The 17,919-nt window shown below is 44.1% G+C and overlaps 1 protein-coding gene across 2 annotated transcripts in view; it reads left to right on the top strand.

Annotated features, from left to right (window-relative positions):
• ASNS (asparagine synthetase (glutamine-hydrolyzing)) overlaps positions 1-17,919 on the top strand; it is a 149,911-nt gene that overhangs the window by 60,671 nt on the left and 71,321 nt on the right. Inside the window, exon 3 of one of the 2 annotated variants that reach the window (XM_087861055.1) lies at positions 13,461-13,575. The exons of the other annotated variant lie outside the window; for it this stretch is intronic. The gene's annotated coding sequence lies outside the window, so the exon portion shown is untranslated. The remainder of the gene's footprint in view (positions 1-13,460; positions 13,576-17,919) is intronic. 2 annotated transcript variants of the gene reach the window in all.

The raw sequence follows: 17,919 nt of genomic DNA on the forward strand, positions 1-17,919 counted from the left end.
TGGTCACTGTTTGCCATTCTGCAAATGCTGCAGCAGGGCCAGAGTTTAGCATCAGAGAAGGCAACTGGTCGCATTGACGTCGGGGGTGGCTTTTTCTGGTTAGATGGTAATTTAGAACAAAGGGGCCAAATCGCGGAGAGGAGAGGCTGAGAGGGTCTGGCTAGCTTGCCAGAAAGGAATTCGAGAGTTTGGGGGGAAAAGTAGGGCTGGGGATGAAGGCAGGGAAAGCAGAGAGGGTAGGAGACGATCTGCACGTGGACAGTTGGACTTGAGAATTTCTGCGTTGGGGCATTTCTAGGATGTTGAAATCCAGGATGGGCTCCTTGTGTCAGGGGACTGAAGTGCCATGCAGCCAAGGAGATTCAAGGGGGTTGAAATCTGTCAGGCTTCGGAGCCGGGGGCGGGGGGGGGCGGATTTTCCTCAATGACAGAGAGTGACCCGAAGGCAATGGGTGACAGCGATGAAGGGGAGTGGGAGGACGCGTGTCTGGAAAGGCAGGAGCAGTAGCACTCCTTCCAGGCTTGCAGACGCCTGCCCGCCTGCCTGAGAGCCCTGCAGAGCATGTGCCTCTGTTGCCAAGGAGACCTGTCCATCCCTGACTCCACAGACAGGCAGGCTGGGGCCTGTTGTTCCAAGATCCCGAGGAGTCAGGAGTAGTCTGTTTATGCTCACCCTCTCTGTAATCCATGCGAGCCCTGCTGGGAGCTTTCCCTTGCTCTTCTAGGACAGTCCCATCAGTGGAGACTATCGGCGTCCCTTGCCTGCTTCTTTCTGCCTGTCTCATTCTGTTCAAGTTGTAGCTCCAGCCAATAATAGATGTCCTATCCTCTCTCTCTCCCACCAGCAAGTAGACAGGCGATCACGACATCTGGCCAAATGTGTCCTTGCAGAAGAGCCAGGAGTCTTCCTAAACGACAGAGCCACACGCCACGGGGGCTGTGAGAACTGGGCTGTGGCAGGACCCCTTTGGGATCTTTGTTAGGAATGGTGCAAGCTGTGAACAGTTAGTGACCGCTTTCCTCCCAGCTCTGTCCTGAGACGGGCCTGGGACCTGGACTATCCAGGTGGGGGATTCCGAGGACTGTCCCAAGATAACTATAATAATGGGCATAATAAAAGAAGACAAATACACTGTGTGTGGCTTATTTAAACTACACGTAGTATAGTTTTCATGGCATTGTTAACAACTGAGTTCAAACTAATAAACCCCCCTTTCTTTCCCAGAAATTGAAGCTTTGCTTTTGGTACCAAGTATGAGCTGGTCCTTATGTCTAGAGAGAGGGACACACGGCACACAGGAGTTAAAGATAGAAGATGCCAGCACCTAGGGTGAGACTACCCTTGTCTCTGAAGCCTAGGGACAGAGGCTGAGTTGGCACAGTTGCTCAGCTACTGCGTCTGGGAGGGGAGCACTCCCATCAGCTCTTTAAAGAACAGCTAAGGGGGGGCGCCTGGGTGGCACAGCGGTTAAGCGTCTGCTTTCGGCTCAGGGCGTGATCCTGGCGTTATGGGATCGAGCCCCACATCAGGCTCCTCTGCTATGAGCCTGCTTCTTCCTCTCCCACTCCCCCTGCTTGTGTTCCCTCTCTCGCTGGCTGTCTCTATCCTGTCGAATAAATAAATAAAATCTTAAAAAAAAAAAGGGATTCCCTTAAAAAAAAAAAGAACAGCTAAGGAAGGAGACCTGCATGCCCCTAGGCTCCCTTTGCTTATCTTAGACATGAGTCAGACCCAAAGGCTGGCATTTGTCCCCTTAGTTAAGAGCTAAGACCCATGTCTCTCCAGACTAGCATCTCTAAAAATAGCCAGTGCCTGGGCACGTGACGTACAGGTGGAAGATGGTCCAGTGAGAGAATGCCAATTCTTCTTAATTTGATGGGGCTGGGGGATACTGGGCCACATTCTGAGAGGATTGACAGCTTTCAGTGTTAAGATAGGGAGTGGGGAAAAGAGTCAACCCTAGTTCTCACTTTAGACAGAAGAATCAATTCTTATTGTATTAACATTTTGGAATTTTGTTGTTTTAAGAAGTCTGAAAGCTATCCACCCAACTTATCTCATTTTACTTGCAGGGTAATTTTAAATATGCCATCTAAGCCAACCTACATTCATCTAGAAACACTTATATAGATGTTATGGTATACTCAGACAAGAGAATAGAATACAAAGCTAAGAAATTGTTTCGTTTCCATTTAGTACTGTCTATTCTCTGCAATGGGGGGGGTGGGGGGGAATGGTACCAGATTGTTTTTCAACCTAAAGCAAGGATTTGAAAATTTTACATAGGAATCACCTGGAGCTTTAAAAAAAGTTCTGATGCCCAGACCTCACCACAGACCAATCACATCAGAATCCATGGGAGTGGGAACCAGGAATCAATAGCTTTAGGTTTCCCCAAGTGATTTCCAGGAATAGCCAAGACAGAACCACTGAAGAGTATCATTTACCCCAGTGATGACAGGTGTCTCTGTTAATTCATTTCATGGCATATTCGCTGCCATTTTCACTTAGCACTCTGAGGACTGATTTGATTATCCTGAAGGTATTTCTGGAGCCTAATAAAATCATAATCATTGGGGAGCAAGTAGGGACAAGAGCCAGGTGGGAAGCGGAGATTTTGTGAACCAGAGGGGACATTTGGTGTCATCAAACCCGAAGCAGCCATCTACCAAAGTCGGGGATCTGCACCTGAGTCTGGAAAGCCAGAGCACGGCAGCAGCAGTAGTAGATAGGTCCACGAGTAGGGAGGGCACCAGGGAAATTTCCTGGCATAATCTTTCTCTGCACTGGATCTTACAGGCCAAATGTAGTAGGATATTTGGGTGGGCCTGCTGTGTTTAAAGAGACAGGAACACAGTGTACAGACCCTGATTTCTTTAAGTCTCTATAGTTATGATTCTTGGAATGAATTTTTTTTCTAGCTGAGAAATTCCTTTATTATCATTTTGTCAAGAAAACCAACCACGTTCTTTTATCAAATATGTTTAGAGAGTCTTTTCTGTGCTGGGTACACCGTCAGTTGCTAGGGATACAAAGATTAAATAGAAAGCAGAATATGCCTGTGAGCATCCATAACCTAGATGGGGAAATGCTTGCATCAATTAAAATCTTTTAAATAAAATGTGGCAGAAAATAATGCTACATTTGGACAAAGTTCTGTGAGTCTGGCGTCAACCCTAATGACATTAACCCTCGTTGATTTCGTTTTCCTTCTTCCATTGCTATATTCCAGACTTCATATTTTTTGCATATAATGTAAACTAACACTCTGTTGGTTTGTCCTGTTCTTGTCATTTGGGAGATGTATAAAGTGAGCTACAGGAAAGCAATGAAGGGGCCTCTAAACTCACACAATCGTGATCACCTGGAGCACTTTTTTTTGTTTAGTTTTGTTTTACGATTTTGTAAATTTATTTGAGAGAGAGAGCGCGTGCATGAGTGGGGGGGGGGCAGAGGGAAAGGGAGAAGAGGCTCCCCGCTAAGCTGGGAGCCTGATGCAGGGCTCAATCCCAGGACCCTGGGATCATCACCTGAGCCGAAGGCGGACGCTTAGCCAACTGAGCCACCCCGGTGCCCCTGGAGCATTTTTTAAAAGCCCTGTCCTGGACTTCCTCATTGGCATATCCTTTACCTCTTATGTGATCATTAAATCGCTTAACTTCCTTCAGGAGACTCACCTTTTCCTATCAACCTGTCATAATAGTAAAATTTGTGACTATATTCCTGAAAGATTCAGATCCTATCTGATATTTAGAAGACTTATCTTTCCTACAGTTATAGTCAAGGTCACCTGCTCTGAAGTCTGTGAACTTAGTTCTCTGACAAGGTTCTTATACAATGTCTGCTAAATGAAGCACCCAGACTCCATGACTGTTCAAAGCCCTCTCTAATGGTGGGCATATACCTTTGCCGGGTACTAACCCACAGACATGGTCCCTTCTGGTTCTTTTCAGAAGCTAACATAGGCTGAATTGGTGTTGTTAAGAGGTTGATTCTTGTTAAATCTTTCCAAGTTTTTGAGATGTTGCCCGGTTCTACCACACAAAAATCGGGGCGGGGGGGGGTCTGCTTTACCTCTATCTCTGCTCCCGGGGGTATGTATGTATGTATGTATGTGAGAGAGCTGCGTGCACAAGTGAGGGGCAGAGGCAGAGGAAGAAGCACAGGGAGCCAGACCGCAGGGCTCAATCCCAGGACCCCAGGATCATGACCTGAGCTGAAGGCAGACACTTAACCAACTGAGCCACCCAGGCACCCCCTGCTCCCAGTAGTTATTTTTCATCTTTTGTTTCGTCACATCTTCTTTCTTGAATCAAGATCCCTATCTTTTACATATCTTTTGTCTCTCCCCCCCAAAAATTTATTTGTATTCTCCATGTGACTCCTCTGGCCTCTTCCCCTTTTCCCATTTGCCTGAGCCCTCCTCGTGCAGGTCCTCATCGTGGCTTTGTAGGATGACTGCACAGCCTCTCAGTGGGATTTCCTCAGCGGCTGCTGGGGAGGATTCTGAGCTGAACTGTAAGGTGCTTATTAGAACTGTACTTTATCCAAGAAATTATAACTGTTGCTTTTTTCATCCAGCTAGACTGAAGCAGAGAGAAAAAGAAAGAGTCTAACAAGGCAGTTGAGAAGAGAATGATCTGGGCAGGAGGGAATGGGTACTAAAACATTAAGGGACATCGATGCTTAAAACCAGCATGACAAACAATATCGTCTGGCAGGTCAGTGATGTTTGCCAGACTGATTCAAGGCTTAAGGAGGTGGCAGATTTGCGAAGCAATTACAGGGAGGCCAGACAGGCCTCGGGAGCCAGAAGTCTAAATTAGATTATCAAGCGTAAGACACCAAGTACACGCAGCTGCTTCTGCACAGCATTTAGAATAAATAAGCTGCAATCGCTATCGCTCCAGGCCTCCACCCTCGGGGTAGAGTCAGGATTAAACAAGCACAATAGTTTCAACAAAAACATTCTTGTTTACATGACTCAAAAAAGGAAGAGGGTTTATTTCTAGGGTGGCTCAGCTGCCTGGTTCCTCCTGATTTTATCTATGTGCAGTTTGTAAATTAAGCAGGGGGACCTCATGTTATTCGTGCCACTTTCCATCAGTCTCTGATGAGAGAAACATCAGAATCATCCTTAACCTACCTCATCTGTTGGGCTGAAAGCCCGTGCTGCTGCCTTCCCTATTCCCTTTTTACTTAGTCTGTGCACCAATCCTGCCGCCCTGCACTCCACTCCACGTGGCTACTGGTTATGCTAACAACCAACACACCCAATCAGGTCACCTCCTGCTTAGACACCTGTGCCAAGCCATATTGTCTCCAGAGTGAGGGTCAGGGCCCTCAGCTCTGCTTCCTAGAGATGCTAGAGTCAGACCCCATTGCAGCAGTTTCCACCACTGATCTCTGCAAACCCCAGTTCCAGTAGATGCCTTTTTCCAGAACCCACCAGAACTTTCCATGCTAAATTGTCCTTCTCCATGCCTGGAATGTCCCTCTCTTCTACGTCTGACTAGAAAACTGGCACTCACCAAGTGACAGTTTGATTCTTCCCAAGAGTGGCTGGTCATGACAGTCATCAGGGGGTTGCTTTTAAAAGACTCACACTCCAGCTCCCTGGGCTCTGCTGCAGAACTGTGGGTTCCTAATATATGGAAGCGTATTTGAGAGTCATTTTGAAGGATGAGAATCGCCAAAGTATATAACATTAATATTTATAGGCTTTTGATTTGAAGGCCCACTTTTTGCCTCACCTAAAATTGCTAAGTATTCATATTTTTGAGTGACAAAAGCTAGGAAGAGCAAAAAAAATACATATTTATAAGCAGTTCCATATGCATTGAAATCTTTCCTACTTTACCCCAAGCCGCATGAGGCTAGAATGGTGGGAGACCTCTATGGGGTGAAGGAAAGCATCTGACCCTGGTCCTCACATATGGAGAAATGGGCCGGGCAGTCCTAGGGCTACCTGATCTCAGGAGCAGAGTGCTGAATTTTATTTCTCAGTTCAGGTGCATTGCCACTATGCATCCATGCAAGGTCCTTCTCTTGTTTTATTGATCAATTTCTTATTTATCCTGAATTCCCCCATGTGTAACCATGCTAAAGTATTTAATGTCTTTGTGTATGCATTCTTGCATAATGTATATTGTTTGTGTGCAAAAGTTGTGTTTTATGTAAATGTATGCAAATATTATTAAGTTCTCTATCTCCTCTTGTTCTTGTGCCTGATTTGCCATTTTGGAAGGAATGGGAAGCCCCAGAGCCCTGCAGGGGACATTTACTACATTTTTCATGAAATACCTACTCTGTGTGACTAATGAGGGAGGCAGTTAGGCAATGTGGCTAAGAGTTCTGGCTCTGGATTCTGAATGCCAGGGCTCAAATTGTCGTCCTGTACTTGTTAGCTTCATGATCTCAGGTAGGTTACTTAACTTCCCTGTCCTTTAGTTTAATGACCTGTAAAGTGGGGATACTTTAGCACGTATCTGAGGTTGTCATAAGGATTAAATGTGATAAGCACAACCGGGCTGTTACTCTTTTGGAGAAAAATCGTACTACAGATGGTACTGCAAACTGCTTATAAACTCCACCTTCTTCTGGATCCTCAGTGAAGCTCACTGTCCCCCTCGTTTATAACTAGTTAAGTCCTTTCAGCCGTTCCTTACTAGATTTCCTAGATTCTCAAATTGCCTTATCCCAAGGAGGTTCACATTCAATAGACGACCTTGCCTCTTATTTTTTAAAGAACTTAGAGATCATGAAGCATAATATTTGATGCATGTTTCTTCTTCCAAGGAAAGCACCTGTGCTCACTTTCTGCTCTCTTGTTCTCGAGAGGTAGAAATTCTGCCTCTCCAAGTTTGGAGAGTCAAGGTCCCTGCCCTTGGGAAAATAGCATGCCAAAAGGGGGGGGGGTGAGTGGGTATGTCAATAAACAAATAATCCATATAGAAAATATTTTTACCCAGCTAGAAATGCTTTAAAGCTAACGTAATAGGGAGACTTCCGTTTGGGTGGAAAAGGATGGCCTTTCTGAGGAGGTAACATTGAAGCTGAGACAAGGCTGTCATGTGAAGGTCAATGGGCCACAAAGTCTAGACAGAACAATCTGCAAAAATGCTCAAGGGGAAGGAGCTTGATGTGGGTGAGGAACAGAAGGTTGGCCGGTGATGCTAGTCTAGTAAGCAAGGAGGAATATGGTGGGAGATCAGGCCAGAGCAGCACCATCCAGTAGAACTTTCTGTGATGACAGAAACGCTCTATCTCTGCGCTGTACATTATGGTAACCGCTAGCCCCATGTGCTATTTAATGTAAGTTATATAAATTAAATACAATCTAAAATTCAGCTCTTCAATCACACTAGCTACATGTGGCTCCATGACTATAAATACTTTTTAAGTACATATTTAATAACTCTCACTAGCACTTCAAATGCTCAATAGCCACATGTGGCTAGTGGCTACCATACTGGGCAGTATGGGGTCAGAGGGAAAGCAGGGACAGCTTGGGGAGCTTTTGCCCATGGAAGTAAGTCGTTTGGATCATTTGCTGAGTGTGGTGAGAAGCCTTTCCTGGGGCCTTTGAAGCGGGAGATGCCTGTGATTGATTTACATGTGAAAAGATCTCTGGGGCTGCTGGGCAGAGGGTGGGGTGCGGAGGCAATCCGTAGAGGCAGGAGAGGTAGCAGGGAAATCAGTTACAGACATTGCAGTTGCCAGAGAGGGAGATGAGGGCAGGCTGGCATTGGGCGACAGCAGTAGAGCAGAGAAGTGGATGGATTCCAGAATTATTCTGGTGATACGTCCAACAGAAGTAACTGATGACTTAGACGTGAGATGTGAAGGAAAAGAAGGAACCAAGGATGATGCCTACACCCTTTTTTATTTGAGCAAATTTACTCCATCATGTGTATTAATGCTGTTAATTAGGCTCTTCCCATTTTTAAGGTGGATTACATTCCCTTTCTCTCTTCTAATGATGGATCCATTTTAATGACAAAACTTAGAGCATTTAAGGATAGCTTGACGCTGCTGGGGGTTCTGCCTCTCCCTGCCCCCCGTCCATCAGCGTTGCTGTCTTCCAGGTCACCGCTGACTTTCTCAGTGCCAAATAAAATGGCTGAGTCTCTGTTCCAATCCTGGCACATGTACAGTTGTCTGTCTGTCCCCTCCACCTGCTCTCTCTTGGGCCTCCTCCTGCCTCTCAACCCGTGCCTTCTCATCTGGTTCTGCCTGCTCCCGTGTGGCCCTCCCAGCCCCAGCGCCCAGCGCCCCAGCGCCCCAGGCTCAGCTGTGTTTCTCCGCTCTTGCACCACCGGGGGCATCAGATCCACCCCATTGTCTGCATTTCCCAGCTCTGTTCTGCCTCTCACAAACCTGTGACATAGCAGCACCAGCCATTTCTATAAACCAGGGACTTTGCTAATTGAGTTAAGCACATTATCTCATTTAATTCTTCCCTGACCTCTGTGGGGGCAGGTGTGACTCTTCTCATTGTCAGATGAAGGAGTGAAGTTTCAGGAAGGTGTAACACTTGCCCAAGCTTGAAGAATAAGAAGTAGCAGGTCTTGGACTGAAAGCCAGGCCCATGCGGCTCTGCAGCTGTTGTTCTAGCCAGTGCTTACAGCCATCTGGAGCACCACGTCAGACCCCGCATTTCCAGAGCTGTACCTGGAGCCGCCTTCTGAACAGCACAGGCATGTCGTTCACGCACCTGAAAATGGGCACGAAACCAAACTTCTTCTCACCTGCTCCTCCCCTTCTGCGAACCCTACAGACAAACAGGAACAGACTGAAATATCTCCTCTCCTTGTAGTTCTTATTTGGTTTCATGGCCCATCCAATCCAACCTCCCACACTAGAAATGTCTTTGTCTTTTACTGCTTATCTACCTTCCTACATTCAGTTGATCTCCAAGTCCCTCAGGATGTACTTCACGGGTACTCTCCTCAAAAGGAAGTCCGCTTGCTAGAGCTTGAGAGCCACCCCAGCCTGCTCTAGGATCCCCTGAAGGGCTCATGTGTTACTTCAGATCACTGGACCCCATACCTGGAGTTTCCGATTCAGTGGGTTTGGGCTGGATTCCAAGAATATGCATGTCTACAAGTGCTCCAAGGACCACAGTCAGAGAACCAGAGAGCCAGTCCTGGATCTCAACCCACTAAGCACAGTGCAGGTGAGCAGGGATAGTCAGAAGTGCCAAGTGCAGGAGAAGGTAGAATTTGTTTTGCTTGGGGATAAAAAGGAAGGCTTATAACAGGGTGAAGGGAAAAAAAAAAAAAAACAGTCAACCACCAAATGCCTGGGAATGAAGGCTCTTTCTCTCTCGGAAAAACTGACCCCATTGGCCAACATTTCCATTATCCAGTCACCTTCTTTCCAAGCTCACAAATGTAGTGTTAACATGTCATCCTTCTCATGTCCCCTGCCCTACTCTCCAGCCTCTAATCTAAATTAGAATCTGCCTACCAGCATCAGAGTCCATATCCCTTTTCATACACACTTTCAAAAAATGATGAAATGACAAGTCTGCATTCAAACTACCAAGCAGGGCATGAAAGGGCCGTGTCCAGCAGCTGCGGCCTCCTCTGTGTCTCCCATTCTTCAGGACCTCACTCTGCTCTGGCAATTTGCCAAGCCCCGTACATTCTGGACCCCACCCTCCTGAGACGTGTACATCATCACTGTCGCCCCACACCTGGTCAGAGGAGGCTGCTTGGCTGGAACTAATCAGTGCAAAAGATGACGAAAGCAGGCGCCAGGAGGGTCATGTTTATCTTCTCACTTCTTCCTGGCTTCTGTCCCTCCTCCCTAGTGCCACATATCTGGACCTATAAGCACCCGTTTCTTGCTGGATAATCAACAATAACAATAAAAAAAAAAGAAAAAAGGAATGAGAGGACAGAGAAGTATAATCCATATGATTTTAATAACTGCATGAAACAACATTGTAAGAATACAAAGTGGCAAAGATAAAGGAAAAAAACACCTCCACAATCCCACCATTTTCCTGTGTCCAATAAGCTAGACATTTTTTTTTCAGAAATGGGCTTCCAGTCCTTCTTACATCTGTATATATTTATAATCAGAGTGTTGTTCAAAAGTCCTGGCTGCCCATCTGAATCACAAGGAAACATGGACTCCTGGGCCCCCTCGGGTTGGGGCTTAGGCTTGTGTACCTCTATTTTTGTTAACTTTTTATTGAAGTAAGCATATAATAAATGTAAACCTAGATGAATTTTTACAAACTGAACAAACTCGAGCAATCAGGTGCAGATCAAAAAACAGATTATCCCCAGTAGCTCAAGAGAGCCATTTGAACCCCTTCCCAGTTACTGTAGCCCAGCAAAAGTTGTCAATATGCTGACTTCTAACATCATGGATTAGCATAGTTTGGGGAATTAAAAGAAATAAACAATAAATAGAATTAAAACAACATATACTCTTGTGTCTAGTTTCTTTCAATGTCATATGAGATTCATCCATATTATTGCAGATAGTTTTAATTTGTTCATTCTTATTGCCATATGGTATTTCATTCTGCAAATAAACTATAATTTCTTTATCCGCTTTACTATTGATGGGGCATCTAGATGGCTAACAACTGATAATCAGGATATATTAAGTTAAGAACTTCTGTTCAACAAAAGTCACCACTAATAGCATGAGATGTAAAGGAAAATATTCTCAATACATATATATAAATAAAACAAAGAACTTGTACCTTGAATATAATATATAGAACATATTAATAAGTAAAAAAACTCAATTAAAAAATACTTTGACACATCTCAAAAGAAAATACACAAATGATCAATAAACATATGCTCAATTTCATTCGCTAGTGTTTCAGGATATGCAAATTAAAACAATCACTGAAATGGTTGAAATAGAAAGGACGGAACCCCAAGTGATGGTGAAGGTATGGAATATGGGAATTCTCAGACACTGCTGATGTGATTATTAATTTGTGTAACTGCTTTGGGAAGCTCTTTGAGAGTATCTACAAAGGCTGATCACATGCATACCCTATGACTTAGCAATTCTATTCTCTGATATATACTCCACAGAAACAGATATATATGCCCCAAAAGACGAGTATAAGATGTCTTTGCAGCACATTTGCTATGGCCCCCAAAACTGTCTTTTTTTAAAGATGTATTTATTTGAGAGAGAAGGAGAGAGAGAGTGAGAGCATGTGCATGAGAGAGGAGAGAGAGGGAAGGGGGAAGAGCAGAGGGAGAGAATCTTCAAGCAGACTCCCCACTGAGTGCAGAGTCCAACGTGGGGCTCCATCGCACAGCCCATGAGATCATGACCTAAGCTGAAACCAAGAGTTAGGCGCTTAATCGACTGAGCCACCCATTTTTTTTTAAGATCTTCTAGAGGTGATTCTGAGGACCAATCAGGATTGAGAACCATGACAATGTCAAATGTACTTCTGATTTAGAATTTCAATTTAAAATTTCTTCTTATATACTGATTTAATAGGAAAATCATAAGTCATTACCTTTCTCCTTTTCAAGAAATGAGGTTAAATGATGAAAATGGCTAAAAATTATTTATGAAATATTCATTTTTTAATTATTTGTTGAAATACTAAATATTTTAAGGAATTTTTTTCTTATGTGGTAGAATCTTTTTTTTTTTTTAATAATGATTTTTTATTATATTATGTTAGTCACCATACAGTACATCCCCGGTTTTCGATGTAAGGCTCGATGATTCATTAGTTGTGTATAACACCCAGTGCACCATGCAATATGTGCCCTCCTTACTACCCATCACCGGTCTATCCCATTCCCCCACCCCCCTCCCCTCTGTAGCCCTCAGTTTGTTTCTCATAGTCCATAGTCTCTCATGTTTCATTCCCCCTTCTGATTACCCCCCCTTTCTTTATCCCTTATGTGGTAGACTCTTAAGAGGCCTTTGGCACCGACGGTAGAATTTAATTTGAAAGAGTAAAGTCAGGAAAAAGTAATAATAATTCTTTAGTGATAAGTTTGTACTGTAATATGATACAACTTGGTCGTTAGTTGAATCCTGAAATAAAAAAAAGGAGACTGGAAACTATTTCCCCTCCCAAGGAAGCCACCAATTCTTCAGGCGACATCACCAAGGCAACCATCTTTTTAAGTCAGTCTCTCACTAGAGAGGCCTCAAATGGGAGCCAGGCTCTCTGCTGGGTGTTAATTGTCCCAATGCTCATGATAGCCCTGGAGGTGTTTTTTTACTGCTATTTGACAGGTGAAGGAGTTGTGGCATTAACATTGCATGGGGGAAGGGATTGTGATTAGAGAAAAAAGTCTAATAGTGTACCTAGGGAGGTGATAATAACTAAAAAGTTAAGAAACACTGATCTAGATACGTATTAGAGGAGGGTACTATGATTAGGTTTTAACATGTTACTGAAGATCCATTTTCCAATAGGACTTGGTGGGGCTGAATTTTGCTTAATTTTACCTGGAGGAAAGCCTTACTGTACCTTAGGAAGAAATATGGTGTTTCCCATTCAAATATTCTGGGCTTATTCATAGTGGGCACCATCATTCTATCATTCTTTTGTCCACAAAATTCTGTCCTTGAAGGTCCTGTTGGGAAGTCCTGAGCTGGCTGACTGCAGAGTTATTAGTGGGTCCAGAGGCTGGGAAACTGGAGGACTGATAGAGGGTGAAAAATACAGTTGCAAGTAATTATGAGCAAGGCAGGTGGACAGAGGGGAGCAATGATTTATCCTCCTAGGCTCTGGCTATGCAGAGTGTGGTCCTCAGAAGGCAGCGTTAGCACCAGCTGGGAGCTTGTTAGAACTGCAGCATCTCAGGCCCCACCGCAGCCGTATCGGGTCAGAAAGCGAAGTTCACAAGACTCCAGGTGGTTTGTATGCACATTAGACTTTGGAGAAGCTCAGCTGTAAGCTAGTGGTTCTCAGCATTGGCTACACATTAGAATCACCTGGAGAGATTAAACACTATAAGACCCTCAGGCCCCACTCAGGACTACTTAGATTAGCTGCTTGTTCCCGCAGGCTCTTGCGGGGAGTGTGTTTTGTGCTGAGTGACCTGATTTACGGTTTGGATGGATCACTCTGCTGCTGTGAAGGGTAGTCTCTCTCTCTCTCTCTCTCTCCGTGTGTGTGTGTGTGTGTGTGTGTGTGTGTGTGTAAGTAGGGCAGGACCAGGCATGGAAGCAGGGAGACCTTCCCTATGTGCTCTGTCAAGCAGAGCGAAACTGGATCAGTGTTTTCTTTACTCATACCTCTGGGCTTCCCTTCAATGTAGGAAAAAGACCCCAATTTCATTTCATATAGTATGGCCCACATCCTCCCCTGGACCCTATGCTGCATGGGAGCATTGCAAGTAATCTACATTTTAAGACGATCGCTTGGCAGCAGCATATCAAGAATAGATTCTCTAGGAGCATGGGAGGAAGTAAAAAGTTTGCTTACTCGGCTTTCCAGGAGAGACATGATGGTGGCTTCATCTAGGACGGGGAGTGGAAGAGAAGTGGAAGAGACGAGAAGAATTGTATCGGGACTGAGTTTTGGAGTGCAGCTGCTGATGGAATTGGATTTGGTAAGTGAAAGAAAGAGGATCGCTTGGCATTTTTAGTTTAAACAAAGTTTTTAAAAACCTGTTAATATGGTTAATTATATGCTTTCTATTTTTAATCCAGATTACCCTCTCTCTCTTGCAATTATATAATGCTTTGGATAATTAAACTTTCAGAGCTCTAGGAATGTCTGAATACTGTTCTCACATCACTCTCCAATCTGTGTTGTGGCTCCCAGGTTTATTATATATGTCAAATCCAAGTGTAATGTTTAGTTTTGGTCCTCCTGAATCACTGAAAATTATGAGGTTGACCCACATGCTGCTCGTTGAAACTCAGTGGTCACAGCTCTTTTAGGAAAACCAGGGTTTCTCAACATTGACACTCTTGATACTTTGGGCTACGTAATTCTCTGTTGGGGGGACTATCCTATACATTGTAGGAGGTTTAGTAGCATCTCGGGCCTCTACTCATTAGATTCCAGAAGGACTTTCCCAGTTGGGACTAACCAAAATGTCTCCAGAAATTAACTATTCTCCAGAGAGCAAGAGTGCCCCAAGTTGAAGACCACTCAACCAGGGCTCCGAAGAAGACTCAGAGTATACGTTTTTGGTTGTCTAGTAGGAGTGTACCTCAAGGAGACTGTTTTCCTTTCATTCAAGGGGCTTTGGGTCTTTGAACTGGCTTAAGTCTGGCAATTGGCTGAGGGTCCACAATTCTTTATTGCTAATAGGGTATGACTTCTTTTCACTACACTGCTTATACAAACCAAGTGAGACATTAGTAGGGTGATCATTTATTTCAGTTCTAGGGACCTTGTGATGAACTATTGAATGACGAAGGTCTCTATGGGCCAGATTTTTGTCTTGCTTTTCAGCTGTGTTGCCCATTACGGTAACAACATCTTCATCTTTTGTAATTAAATGCCACCAAGTGACTCCTGCCACCCAGGATCTCATCATCCCCATCAGAATCAGAGACCCCATTTTGATGGCATCATTTCTTCCTCTCATTTCTAATCTTTAGACAATAGCCACCACAGAGCTCTGTATGGATGCTAGGCTCCTTTCCCTAATGTATTTCTCAAAGCCTTAGTAAAAGGTGTATCCTCTGGACCATTCTGAGGCACATAGAGAGTACTACATGATAAATCTACTTAAGTATATCATTTTCCCTAAGCCTTAGGATCCTTTCATCATTATACTGAGAAGGTTATGAAACCTGAAATCCATTTAGAGCAAAGTGTCTTTAACTCCAGGTTTCAGTAATCAACCAACCAACCAAACTTTCAAAGCCATTCACAGCCCCTAGAGCTAACACACTAATTCCAGAAACCCTGCTTAGGGCACCTAAGATCAATTGATTTCAGAGGGTCCAACATTATGTGTCTTCTTCTCTGATCCAGTACAACTTAGGATCACTTTTCATGCACATTACTGAGGTTCTGTCAATATAAATTGACAAAATCTTGCAGTGTGTGTGTGTGTGTGTGTGTGTGTGTGTGTATTGATCTCCTTATGAGTTATGCTTTATAGCTTCCCTCCTGGGGCCAGCTGGGACCTGAGTCTGGTTACAGGTATAGAAGTAATGAGATGCACGAGGTTAGCTCCTGAGGAAGACCGGTGGTTCTCTGCAAGGCAATTACTTTAGAAAAAGACATGATAGATTCTATAGGCTGGGGAGACTAAGCTCTTCAGACAGAGGTGGAAGGGCTACTTCTGCTGGCAAAGGAGGATCCGCAGAATTTAGGGGTTCAAGGTCCCCAGCTTTATTGGAATCTGCTCATAGGTTCCCATCCCAAATCTCACATCCCTCTTCCGGCATCGTGACTCCCTTATCAAGCCAAGATTAATGTGGACGGCCCATCCTCAGGGATCAGACTTGTTGAAGCTCTTTCCTCCTGTGACTGCCAGGTCACCCTCTTTTTTTTTTTTTTTTTTAAGATTTTATTTATTTATTCGACAGAGATAGAGACAGCCAGCGAGAGAGGGAACACAAGCAGGGGGAGTGGGAGAGGAAGAAGCAGGCTCATAGCGGAGGAGCCTGATGTGGGGCTCGATCCCACAACGCCGGGATCACGCCCTGAGCCAAAGGCAGACGCTCAACCGCTGTGCCACCCAGGCGCCCACACCCTCTTTTTCTGATTCATTTCTTTCCTTCTCTGACTTTTTTGCTTGCCTTTCCTTCAGTTCTTCTCTAGCACTACATCCCCAGGGCCCCACTTTTTATTTTTCTCTTTTGCTCTTTGAGAATGAGAAGTTCTATTATCTCAGGGGATGAGACCAATACTCTGATTGTTTGCATCTGTATAATAGCACGTGGTATTTCTTTTGAGTACCACATGTCATGCATTTTATTAATATATATAATCTTTAATTAAAAAAAAACCTATAGGGGTGCCTGGGTGGCTCAGTTGGTTAAGTTTCCAACTTTTGATTTTGGCTCAGGTCATGATTTCAGGGTCCTGGGATCGAGCCCTGTGTTGGGCTTTGTACTCAGTGGGAAGTCTGCTTAAGATTTTCTCTCTCTCTCCCTCTGCACCCTCCACACATGTCTCTCTCTCTCTCTCTCTCTCTCTCTCTCTCTCTCTCAAATAAAATCTTCTATAAGAAACCCTTGAAGTATGTATTAAGGATCTCCATTTTCAAATGGAGAAACTGAGGCTTGGTAAACTTCAGGAATTTTGCTTAAGCAAGTTGGTAAGTGGATTTGAACCAAGGCCTGTCTAACTTGTAAGCTATTGTCGTACAACTAAGGTTTACTGCTGACTAAAGATGCAACTCAGATGTCCTCATTATCAGACTCAAATATCCAATGGCATGCTAAAGAGATATCACCTGAATGTACCCTGTCGTTTCAAACTTAATATATATAAATCCATGTCCGTATCGTCAGTCTTACCAACCATTCCACCCCTCTAACCTCATCCAAAATACACCTACCTCCCCTGGCGTTCCTATTCTTTTCAAGGTAACAGTTTCCAAAAGTTTCTGAAGCAGGAAACCTCTGCTGGCCCTCCATCTCCCGTGCTGCTCACCTCGGATTGCTCATCATATCCCCCAGTGTTGGCCTCAGAGGTATCTCTGTGCCACTGTGGTTCCTGATATCCTCTCCTATGTCCTTCCTGGACTCCTGCCACTGTTCTTTCCATTTCACAAATGGCTCTCTACACTGCTGCCAAAATTATCTTCTGGAAAAAAAATCAATCCAGTCCTATCAGTTTGTTTTAAAAACTCTTTTGATGCCCTTTTGCCCATAGAATAAATTTCAATCTCTTCGGGATGCCCCCCAGGGCCCTTGACAACTGGCCTTGCCTATCCTGCAGTCAGCTATTTTTCACACATACACGGAGATTATTTTTCAGATGGATATAGATGGATGTAGGTGCAGCAGATACAAGCATTTCAAAACCTGAATTCATTTTGACTTTTTATCACATATTTTCTCAATGGGTACTAAAAAATACAACTATTATGTGGAATTGCGATTTTATGCTTGGTAGGAAAAGGATTCTTAAGATGTAAATACTGGGAACCAACTAGATCACATTTTCATGAAATATTTTTTCTGGGTTTTAGAGTTTAATTATTGTAAGTAATTTTCTTACCCAAAGCTGTTAGAAGGGCATGGACTCTAAGTTCAAGGGTGTACCTGGAGTGATAAATTTGTTTTTCAATGTATATTTGCAGAGAGCACAGGGGAGGATGGTATGGTAGGATGGTGAAGCAATATTGGCTCTAAGACCTGTAAAAAGCAGGGAAAGATTTTTTTTTTTCTCCATTCAGGTAAAATACTTTTAAAATGCCCCTGGGTCTTTCAATAGACTCCAATCAGTGAATAAAGGTGGGGCAGGAAAAATACATCATTGAATAAAACAGTAATGTCATGCTACGAAACTGTTTTTTTGTCCTGTGATAACAGGGGAGATTAACTATTTTCATTCTAAAGTAGCCACTGGGTTTTCAGCAGGATCCTCCAGCACACTGTCTTTTGTAGCCAGTCTCCCACTGGAGAAGCAGGGGTGGAGGTTAGAGAAGGTGGCCTGTGGGTTCAAACATTTGGGTTCAAATCAGAGGCGTACTATCTGACCTTCAACAAATCAAAGCTCTGAGAGTTCCCCCCCAACCCCCCACCCCCGCCCCTCGAATGGGAATAAAAGCCATACTTCAGAGTTGTGGTGAGGTTTGTATGAAGTCAAGTTGGTCTCCAGGGAATTTATACAGGTTCATTGGCTTTTCTACCACCTCATGCCTCCAACTTCTTTATTTCGTGCTTCAGTCTCTGACTAGAAGGGTCCTGAGAGCTGATTTAGTCCACTTTGTTTATAGATAAAGAAACTCAGAGGCCTTAGGTTATCTGCAGTTACA

The sequence above is a fragment of the Ursus americanus genome, chromosome 3 (assembly GCF_024610735.1).
Source record: "Ursus americanus isolate L20-20 chromosome 3, mUrsAme1.1.p, whole genome shotgun sequence".
NCBI classification, from domain to species: domain Eukaryota; kingdom Metazoa; phylum Chordata; class Mammalia; order Carnivora; family Ursidae; genus Ursus; species Ursus americanus.